Here is a 12,404-nt window from a genome sequence, read left to right as displayed (position 1 = left end):
AAGTTAAAAAGGAGATGTCTGAATGTCTGCCCCAAAGACAGGTTAGAAGCCTGTTGCTGAGTATTTGTGGCAAAGCGTGTTACGAATTCTAGAGGACAGAGTGTGGAAGACAGAATATGAAAGAAGTGCTCATGTTGGACCTGGAGAAACTGGAGGCATATGTTAAAGAAAGGAATGAAAGTTACATGGAAGCAAACTAAGAGAACACGAGTCCAGGTATATATTTGAGTGTCCCAGTGCAAATTCCTGGTAAGTTGTTGGTTTCTATATCATATTGATCCGATGACAATTTCTGAATTGCTCCAGGTGTGGACCTCTGAATGGTTTGGAAATTTGGAGACAGGTGGTATTGAAATTGGGTCAAGACTGACATACTCTCATAGATCTTTGAGTCTTTCAACAGATAGAGAGCACAGTGGATCCCAATGACTTCACACATAGCAATTTAAGGGATGGATCATTTAGGGACAGAGATGAATGGAAATTATACAATTTGTTCAATCAATGTTGCTTCATCCATACCTCAAATATCCCTTATACCATTATATTGATCATATTAAATATCCACACTCTTTTTAAACCACCTTGGCAACTTCTGCTGACCTGTACCCCCCTTTATAATACATCTTCTCCTTCTAATCACATAAAACACTCTTCAATTCCAGCTGGAATGCATGTCTTTCCCCTCATCCCTATGCAATGCATTCCAGTCTTAAGAATACTCCTATGGTAACATGAATTCTTTATGGGAAAAAGTTATACAGTGCCCTTTAATGCCTAAACAATCCTGAGACACATTAATCTTTTTCCTTTTGTTTTAGTGTGGTATATGTAAGTATATTTTAATAAATATATCTCAACGTTATCTTTTTTAAAATATTTCTTAACTTATGAATAAAAAAACTTCTTGAAATGACTAAATGATAATTGTAATAATAGCTAGCATTTATACAGTGCTTTAAGGTTTGCAAAGCACTATACATATGTTAACTGATTTTATACTAACAACAACCCTATGAGGTAGGTGCTAATATCATCCCTATTTTACATATGAAGAAACTGAGGCACAGTCACTAAGGGTCACACAGGATCACACAGCTAGGAAGTATCTGAGGCAGGATTCAAACTCAGGTCTTTCAGGCTCCAAGTCCTGTGCTTTATCTACTGTACTATCTAGCTGTCTGATATACATTTATATTTTAACAGAACTATAAATATATATTTATATTCATATAAATATGTCTAAATTTTAGGCCATCTCTAGATTCGTAAGCTTTTCTACAAAATTATATACCTATATATAATATATAACATTATATGGCCATGCATATAATAAATTATTCACTCTAAAGACATTTCTAAATATCTACAATGAGTTGAGTACTGTTAGGTGCTTGGGGAGAGGCAAAGTTTAGATCAGACAAGTTTCTTGCAGTCTAGCTTGAGGATAAGACCCAAACTATCATAAACAATACTACAATGTAAGTATATTATATTAGGGATAGGGAATGGATCTAATATCATTGACATAGAGAACACCCAGATGAGAAAACTCCCTCTCCCAATGCATATAGGCACCTTTTTTTTTTTTGCAACTTATCATCTCAGAGAGATGCCTAGGGCACTGTGACTTGCTCAAGGTCATATAGTCAGTTCAGATCACAGGCAGGGCTTGAACCTAGGTCTTCCTGTCTTGGAAGTCAGCTGTTTTGTTTGTACTCCATTTTGAAGAGAACCAATGATATCATGGGGTGATGCCTTGACTCACATGTGAATCGGACTTAAATGAGACAGAGTTGCACAAAGACCTCAGCCTCACACTCTCTTCCAGAGTCACTGAAGTCCAGTGGCAAGACAACAAAAATCAGGACAATTGGCAGTGGTCTGGGATGCAGTGGATGACCTTGGAGTCTTCTGCCTCAGCTGCTTTCATGGCCTTTGGGACAAATTGTTCTCATCTGGCCATGTCACTAGAAGAAGTTTTCACATGTTTGGGGTAGACATCTTCCTAATTCACCAATGGCCCATTGGTTACCCTCAACCTGGTTTAGCCCAGTGCTAAAATGGTCTTACTTAGGTATGGCCACTGAACATGCAACATCTTCTTGGAGCCATAGGTGAGAATTGGGTGGAGGTGAACACCAAAGGTAAATGAGCAGCCCTAAAAAGGGCTTGGTAAGCACTCACACAAGAGGTGCTGTTCCTCCCTGAATACCTTCATACACCCCTGGAAGTCAGCTATACATTATACTACATACAAAATTTCTTATGTAAGACCCAAGAAGAGAAGCCATCATCCACTTTGGAGGATAGAGTGGAGTGGTCAGGTATTAGTGAAGGTTTTGTAGAGGGGAAGGTGCTTCAGTTGAGCTTTAAAGAAAGGGTAGGAATTCAGAAGGTACAGTTAAAGACAAGATATGTCAGTAACAGAAAATTGTGAACAGAGGCAGGAGAGTATAGTACATGCTGAGCAAAGGAGCACTGTGAAAATACATCACACACACACACACACACACACACACACGCACACCCCAGTACATTTCCAGAAACAAGTATCTATCAACCATGTTTCTAAGACTTCTTTCAGAACTATACAAACCATCAATATTCTTATCTTCCAACATCATTATATGAGAGCGAGAGGATGGGTAGCCAATTATTGGATTTTTTTCCCTGCACTTTTTTTCAGCATTTTTTCTTTCCATGATTGAAGCATATTCTTTTAGTGCATAAACTGTCCCTGGAGATTTAGTATGTGACTCCATATGCAACATCAGAGCCACTCTAACTGCAGCTTTGGTTCCAAGCTGTCAGCTGCAGTCCCCCCACAAAGAGAGGTGATCAAGAAACTAGAAAGTGCTAATGCCTTTGATTACCACTATGAAGGGACAAAAGTTGATTGGTTTGACTGAAAGCTTCATTCAGAAGAGGGCAAGAAGACTTCAGCTCCAACGATTCACTTCCAAGATGGAAAATGAAAGTAGGATGGAGGAAGCTTCTTATGCCTTCTGAGCTAGGGAAGTGTGTTACTTATGGCATCTGAGGTGTGGAGAAGAAAACTAAGCCACTTCTATGGCAGTTTAAAGCATTTCTCTCTCTCTCTCTCTCTCTCTCTCTCTCTCTCTCTCTCTCTCTCTCTCTCTCTCTCTCTAGATTCAACTATTAATGAGAAGGAAAACAATTTTAAAAAATTAGAAATTTGAGTTTTAACAGGTTTAGACAAGCTTACCAGGACTTAAAAAAAATGCTGAACACTACAATGAAAGCTTCCATAAATTGTCTCTTTCTTGAGAAAACCTGAATTACCTTCATTTCATCTCATACCAGAAGTGGAGTGTTGATGGCAAAAGGTTACTTTAGTATTTGTGCAGATCCATGATTTCATCAGTCTGAATATTCCTTCCATAATGCAGTTATAATAACCCCACCCCCATACCCACACTATTCTGCCCTCTGTCGTCTCATACAATGCTGTTCTTGCTCCTTTTTCCCCATAAATCCTATGTCGATGGTCTAGCTCGTCACCTTTCTTAACAGGCGTTAGCCTTCTTATACCCATCATGCGTCTTTCCTTTGTCCTTGGGATTATTATTTAACCATACCTACCACACACCTAATGACATCCTCCAAACTCAGATGTGGGTTCCCCATACAGAATAAACCAAGTTCAAGGTCCATATCCACTCCAAATATTGTAGGTGATTAATAATAAATGCTTGTCAATTTGAATTGAATTTTTCTAAAGTGGATGTTTATACTGTCTCTTTCACATTGATATGAATTTAACTGAGGAGGCCTCATGATGTGGTGGAACTCTAGGTAATTAGTACAATGAAATTTATGAATAGGAGCAGTTAGAGAATCTCATCATTGCTAAGGATTTCTTTTTTTTTATTTGGATTTTACACAAACTTCTTCCATGACACTGGTGAATACCTTAGCAGAACACGTCTCTATTTTACACCTCACTTTACAGCAATACTCAGTGGACTGTTGCACAAAATAACCTCAGTGGTTCTATCTCATTAGTGAGTAGCTATGTGCTAGACATTCTGACAAAAAATCTTCGTTGCTGTTCAGTTGTATCCGACTTTTTGTGACCCCATTTCAGGGCAAAGATACTGGAATAGTTTGCCAGTACCTTCTCCAGCTCATTTTACAGATGAGGAACAAAGGCAAATGGGTTGAGTGACTTGCTCAGCATCACACAGCTAGTAAGTATCTGAGGCTGGATTTGACAAAAATCTAGGGTTCATGTAGTATTCACATTTTAGGAACTGAAGCAGTGCTCTAATATCTTATTGGTAAAGATTCGGTTTTGCTCGCACAACATTGATGATATTTCTTTTTGCCTGAATCTAATCTATGTCCATTAAACATTGTGAGTGCCTTATTAGTTACCAGAAAATGAATACAGTTCAACTGAATTACTCAAAGACTATAATTTAAAATGAGCATTTCTGAATTTCCTTCCACCACTTTTTAGATTCAGGTGCGGTATCCATATGAGGGTTCACTGTTTTCCTGATTTTTTTTCCCTTTCTTTGTAGCTCAGCCTTGTATAAATACAGTTTTCTCCTACACTTATCTAAAACTGTTATAGACTTCAAAAGATGGATGCCTTGGCCCAAAGTAAATATTAGCTATGTGGTTTGCTACATTTTTCCGCAGTTGTGCACTTGACCTGAACAATGTTTGTTTCAGTTGATTGAAGTCTCCAATTTTATATTGCTTAACATGCATTCCAGATCGCTTTCCATGCCTGAAACCTTAGCATAGAGTAACAGTGGGTTTTCCAACTGTATGGCTTTGCCACTTAGTAGGTCAGTGGCCTTAGGTTAACTCTCTGAAATACTGTGAGCCTCAGTTTCCTCATCTGTAAAATGGGGCTGGTAATAATTGTGCCACCTACCTCACTGGGTTGTTGTGAGGAAAGTACCTTGTAAAGTACTAGAAAGCACTACATAAATGAGATATAGTGTTAGTATAATATAGTGTATAGCATAATATCCATTCTTTGAAATTGTGAGGCTACGATAAATTCATTCTTCTGATAACAAGGCAAGTGTCACATAATTTTAATTTTTCACCCTTACCTAATTGTTCTCCCTGCCTCAATTCTGCCTACTCAAATCTATCCTCCACTCTGCTGCCAAAGTGATATTTCTAAAGTGCAAGTCTTACCATATTATTCCCCTGCTCAATAAACTCCTGTGGCTCCCTAGTATCTTGAGAATTAAAAGACTAACTTTGATTAATATTTGAAGTCTTTCACAATCTAGCCCCAAATTCTTTTTCCTGACTTGTAATAGATATTATTCTACAAACATAGACACACACACACATGCACACAGTTGAAAACCTTGCCTTCTTACTGTTCCTCACTTTTCATCTCCAATTTCTGTGTCTTTCCACAAACTGTCTGCCATGATTCAAATACATACCATCCTCATTTCTTTCTCTTAGATTCCCTGGCTTCCTTCAAAACTCAGTTTAAATGTCACCTCCAATATGAGACCTTTCCTGATCCTTCCTGCCCCTGTATTTATTTTGTATCTAGTTAAATATGAACATAATTTCCTCCAAATGAATTAAAACTACTTGAAGGCAAGAAATGTTTTCTTTTTGTATCTCCAGAACCTTGTAGAGTGCCTAATATATGATAGGCACTTAATAAATACTTGTTAATTAATTGATTGATTGATTAGACCCAATCCTTTTGAGCACAGGGTCTTGAGGGGCTCTGGGCTCATGAGAGCCAGCAGGGGATGATGGTAAGGCCTATTAAAAGAATGAGAGACAGCTAGGTGGCTCAGTGGATACAGCACTGGGCCTGGATTCAACAGTATCTGAGTTCAAATCCAGTCTCAGACATTTATTAGCTGTGTAATCCTGGGCAAGACACTTAACTTCTGTTTGCTTTAATTCAGTGGAGGAGGAAATAGCAAACCACTCCAATATCTTTGCCAAGAAAACCTCGTGGACAGTATGGTTCACAGGATCACAACAATAGAGAACACTGGTAGAGAGGGATAAACATAAGGAATACATAGTGACAATTCACACCTTTGGCACTGCTGAATCCCATTGTCCTTTCTCTTCTCCTGATACCTTCACACTACCCCATCCCCAAGCTTAGAATCTCTTCTGGGGAGGTGCATCAGCTTGATTCCCAAGGCCTATTTCTTTCTGCAGCTCTATTCCCAACTGCCAGGACTCTCTCTCTCTCCAACCTGTAGCTGATTTTCTTCTCTTTTTCAAAACTGTCTCCTGCCTCAATTCCAGGCAAGTAGGCTCTGCTGTACAGGAGCAGGGTTAATATGTGGGGGGGGGGGGGTGGAGTGGAGGAAAGAGAAATCTCCTCCAATGAGATTTTTGCTCAGAGGGAAAGGACAAAAGTTTATCTCTTCAAGTGCTGAGTTCTTCCTCCATAGCTGTCAGAGGGCTCACTCTTTGGGCTTATCTCAAATGACTGACTCTTCAGAGAGTGTGCCCTGCTTTTTAAAGTGACATCAGTGAAAGTCTTGGCTAGCCAAAGTCTAGCTGCTCCCTACTTCCATTATAGAGAGCTTTCTCACACTTTACAAAGGGATAACAAAATAAAAACCCTTCTTTAAACTTTAATATAGGAAAATCTTTTTGACCCTGTTATTGTCTTTTCTGTGATTACATCAACTGGACTAGGAGAAAATCAATTCATCAGCAGCATCCTAATCAACTCTATATCACTCCCTAGAAAAATAAGACTGGAACTCTATTGTGGAGATCCTTGAATTCCACAATCGAAATTTTATACAACAGAAAGCCACTGGAAGACTTTTTAATAGATGAGTAACAGTATCAGAGCAATATGTTAAGCAGTTTACTCAATAACAGTATGGGTAGAATGCAAAGAGAATAGACTGGAGGCAGGAAGACCTGATAAGGAATAATAGTACCAGCAATAGGTAATGAGGGCCCAAACTAAGGAGGTTGCAAGTGGAAATGAAAAGCAAGAGAGAGATGCTATCACTGAAGCCCTGAAAAGGAAAGTTCTCACCAACAAAGTGCGTGGTCAAAAGGTTCAACATCAGAAATTGACATGATTGTACAAATGGAAATATTATTAAAGAAGAGACATTACCATCTACTCGTCCAGTGAACCTTAAGGACCATGGGATGCCTCCATGTGACTTGCATTTAAAATCTTGCATGTGTCATTTCCCCCATCAGAATGTGAGCTTACTGGGAGCAGGGATGGTCTTACTTTTCTTTTTGTATCCCCAGAGCTTAGCACAGTGCTTTACACATAGTAAGCCCTCAATAAATGCTTTCTTCAAGCATTCAGACAGATTTGACTGGACTTGGCAATGGAATTAGCTATAGTAGGTAAAAGAATGAGAAGAATAAAAAATATTTCCAAGGTTATGAGCCTGATTGACAGGGAGGAATGTAGAGCCTATTCAATGGAATATCACTTATTTTTTGATGATGATATGCTGGCTTGTAGTGATCTTTCCCTTTCTAAGTACTCACAAACTATTCCATCTATAATATATTCTAGAATTTTGCCAATAATGGTAGTCAAGCTTGCTGGCCTGTAGTTGGAAGAGTCCTCACAAGGCTGCTGAGATCCACTGAGATAATATATTTAAAGTATTTTATGCCAATAAAGCTCCATGTAAGTAGAAGATACTATAATGATCATAAGTTCTAAAGAGAAGGTGGGGATTGAGCTCATTGAATTCAGTTTGCCCCAACACCTGCTTCCTGGCTAATAAGTGAGGCACTTGCAAAAGCAAATTAACTCATTTACTATTATTACCATCATCACTTTGATGCTGTCATTGTTTTTCAGTCACTCAGTCATGTCCAATCCTTCATGACCTCATTAACTATACTGACCATGGGGTTTTCTCAGCAAAGATACTGGAGTGGTTTGCCATTTCCTTCTCGAGTGGCAAAAAGAGATTAAGTACCTGCCCAGATCACACAGCTAGCAAGTGTCTGAGGCTGGATTTGAACTCAGGTCTTGCCTACTCCAGGCCTAGTGCTCTATCCACTGAGCCACCTCGATGCCTCAGTATTGAACATACTATGTAATTAATAAACATGTATTGAAAAGAGGATTGAATGAATCAACGAATCATGCTAGAAGCCAAGGATACAAAAATTTAAACTTAATATTTTTAATTCAAATTGTGAGTGATCCGAGAGACAATGGAGAGATGCATTATGGGCATAGACACACTGCAACATTTTAAGGGGGATGACCTGGAATTAAGAGATATCCTGCAGGAAATATACAATTGGAAAATGAACTGGAGCCAGTAAGATAGTAAGAACAAAAGATAAATAAATGGATATAGAATTTATGAGGAGTATATAGACAAGAATAGCACATGCTGAGAAGGCTTTAATGGGTTGTGTTCAATCCTGAAGGAGGGAGGCCCCACATTGATGAAATAACGGATCCACTGAAGGATGTAAGCAAACCCTTAATGATGACATTACTATGACTTCAAAGCATCACAGAATATCAAACAACTTAAAATGTAGCCACTACTTACTCCTTGACTAATATTTTATCCTTCTACTATGCTTTTTAAACTTTTATTCTTTTTCAACTTCTTACACCAATATATCAATGAGGACTTCCCATATGTAGATTTCTGAGACTTTATATTTAGGTGTTTTTGATTTATCTAAACTAAAAAGACTCCAAATACATTGTGCATAAACCACAAACAATATTTCTCCAACATAACTGAAAAAACAGCTGAACTGAGTTAAATGATACTCCCCCAAAAAAAGAAATTGCTTTAGTTTGAACTGAGACTAAGCATGGAAAGTTTCAGCTCAAACAGGACAATTTTTAGAACATTACAAATGAGTGAAAATGGGCAGGAGTGGGGGGTACTCTTGGAAATTGCTTCACAATCTTAACTATTAAGGAATCCCCCTCTTCTCTAACAACAAACAGGTGTGTACCAAAAGGCCTAAATTAATGCAGGGCAGCCCCAAACTAGATTAATATCAGTGCAGCACTAGATATAAATTTAGCTTGATTTAAATTCAATGAATAGTTCAAAGATAGAATGCAATAAAAAGGAAAGGAAAGAGAGAGAAGTGGAAGTGGAAAGCAGGGGGAAAAGGTCCTATGTAATCTTATCTCACCTTACTAATTGTCATATAGTTTACAGTCCAGCCAAAGTGGCCTAGTCCCAGACATATCCTCACTCTGTGTTCCCCAGCTCTGTGTCTTTGTTCACAATATTCCCTAGGCATGGAATACTATCTACTCCAGTCTCATCTAGTGAACTCCCACCCATCTTTCCAAATACAGCTCAAATGCCACTTCTTCCATGAAGCATACCCTCATTTTATCAGCTATAAATGACCTTTTGTCCTTCTTTTCTTAATTCGTCTATGCATATGCTTTCGGCAAGAATGGACAGCAGGTAGCATAATAGGCATTTTTATAGATTTTATCCATTTATCCCCAAGGGTAGAAAATAAAGTTGTTGGTGGACTACCTCTCTCTCCACTTTCCAATTTTTCAGGGGAAAAAAGGGACTTGAATATGAAAAAGAAGAAGGAAATCCTGACCTGAGTCAGGAGGTTAGAAGGTAGAAAAATGCATGAAGGACCACCAAACACTTGGAAGCATTGTGCGTATGTGAAGATCTTTACAATTAAGAGGGAGACGGATTTTTCTTAGGAGGAAGAAGTCATTTGTCACCCAAGACAAATGTGGTACAATGATTAGAACACTAATTTGGAGTTGGAAGACCCAGGTTCAAGTTGTATCTCTAGTGTTTATTAACTCTGTGACCTTAAGCAAGTCACATAACTTTGCTGGGCCTCAGTTTCCTCATCTGTAAAATATGGGGAAAGGACTATCAAACTAAATAGCCTCCAAGATCTCTTCTAGATTCAAATCTATGACCTATTTATTTAAATCTATAAATTTATTCATTTAAATCTATGATCGTATGGTGACATGCATTCATATGTGTGATTCATATAGTGATAGATCATGCAGTAAGGGACAGAGGGAAAGTGATGAGTAGTGATGCTTAGTGACTCTCTTCTGAGGGGTAATGGTAATAGGGAGGCCTGTGTGATCCAGAAATGCATCCAAGGGCTTGACAGGGAACCTCCCAAGACTTGTCAAATTAAGTAATTGCTGCTCATGTCTGGAGATCCACATGGCAACATTGTTGTTATTATCATTCATCCTTCATTTTCGAAGAGGACCAATGACATCAGGAGGGTAATATCTTGACTGGCAAGTGAATTGGACTTAAGTGAGGCAGGGCTGTGCAAAGTCATCAGCCTCATTCTTTCCTCAATGATCCCACCTTCTGGAACATGAATTCTAATCCTGGCTCAGAGACTAACTAGCCAAGTGATCTTAAGCAACTCAATTAATGTGTCTGGGCTTCAATTTCCTCAACTGTGAAAGGAGGGAAGTGGGCTCAACAACCTCAGATTTTCATTCCTGATCTTAATCTGTGATATTGTGACCCTATTAATCTACAAAGCATTAATAAAGGGTTCAAAACTGGGTGCTGCCTACTGGAGGCAACTGCATAGTAACCAAGAATGATAGGCCTATTGTACTGTGCCCTAGTCAGAGCATATCTGGAGTATTGGGTTCAATTCTGGGTGTCGTATTTTAAGTAGAGTGTTGACAAGGTGCAGCATGTCCAGAGGAGAGGAACTAGAGTGAAGGGAGGGCTAGTCATGTCATAAGAGGACTAGATGAAGGAACTTAGAATGTTTAGCATGCAGAAGACTCGGAAGGAACATGATAAAGAAAATTATATTAACTAGCATAGCCCTTTAAGGTTTGCAAAACATTTCACATTTTCCTAACTGGTGGCCCACAGCAGTTGTGATTGAATTCATAACTTTTCATCCAAAACAAACTCCCTAAGAGTGGGAACCAGGTGGACCTCAGGAGACAATATACTGTCCCTAGCCTTAAATGAGCTAATTATTGTAATAAAGTGTTACAAGTTACAAGCTTCAATTTCTTCATCTATAAACTGGGGATAATAATAGCACCTACCATACATGGTTGTTATAGGGATCAATTAACATCGCATATGGAAAGTCCTTTGCAAACCTTTAAATGTAATATAAATCCTAGCTGCTATCATTATTACTGTTGTGATTATTGTCTCATATAATCTTCACGATGATCTTTTTGAAGTAGATACCATTATTGTCGCTATTTTACTCATCACATTACAATAGCTAACATTTATACAACATGTTTTATGTGCCAGGCACTGTGCTAAGTGCTTTACAACTATTTCATTTGATTCTCACAACTCTGGGAGATAGATGCTATTATTATTGCCATGAACTGAGGCCATTAAAGGTTAAGTGACTTGCCCAAGATCATAAAGCTAGTATGTGAGACAGGATTTAAACTCAAGTTTTCCTGACTCTAAGTCTAATGCTCTATTCCCTACATCACTTAATAGCTCTCTTCAAGTATTTAGAGGGGCAGTTAAGTGATACAGTGGATAGAGCCACAGGGCCTGGAGTTAGGAAGACTCATCTCTTTGAGTTCAAATCTGGCCTCAAACACTTTCTAGATGTACAAATCTAGGTAAGTCACAATCTCTGTTTGCCTCAACTTGTTCCACTGTAAAATGGGGATAATTACAGCACATACCTCCTGGGATTGTTGTGAGAATCATATGAGAGAATATTTGTAAAAAGCACTCAGTGTGGCACCTAGCACATAGTAGCTGCTGCATGTTGATTCCCTTCCCTTCCCTTCCTCTACTTTGGAGATGACCAGTTTAGAGAAGCCAGTCATCCAACGCCATATTTAAAAGAAAGCATGAGAGTGTTACAATAACTGAATCTCCCAAAGCAAACTAGTAGGAATAGAGGCAACTACCTAGCTAACAATAAAAGAGGAAGATGTGGTCGGGGAGCACAAGAAGACCAGTGAGAAAAAAATGAAAGAAGCTAATGTGAGTTTTAGAATCAAAATAATTGAGCTTGAATCTCAGCTCTGCTTCTTACTGCCTGTGTGACCCTGACAGATGGACGAAATTCACTAAGTATAATCCTTACACTTAAGTGCACACACATACACACACACACACACACACACACACACACACACACACACATACACACACACCAGCTTCGGAGGTACAAGATAGGGGTGACATGGTTAGGTATCAATTGTCCTGAGAAGGATCTGTGGCTTTCAGTGACCTGCAGGCTCACTATGAGTCAGCAATGTGACATGACATCCAAAAAAGAATCTGATCTGGATTGAATTAAGAGAAGCATAGCTCTCAGGAATAGGATGGTGATAATACCACTTTGTCATTATCGTATTTCATCTAGAGTACTGTGTTTTTGGTTTGGGAAACCACAGTTTCAGAAGG

The sequence above is a fragment of the Phascolarctos cinereus genome, unplaced genomic scaffold (assembly GCF_003287225.1).
Source record: "Phascolarctos cinereus isolate Bilbo 61053 unplaced genomic scaffold, phaCin_HiC Scaffold_7;HRSCAF=346, whole genome shotgun sequence".
Classification (NCBI taxonomy): domain Eukaryota; kingdom Metazoa; phylum Chordata; class Mammalia; order Diprotodontia; family Phascolarctidae; genus Phascolarctos; species Phascolarctos cinereus.
This window is presented reverse-complemented; position numbering follows the sequence as displayed.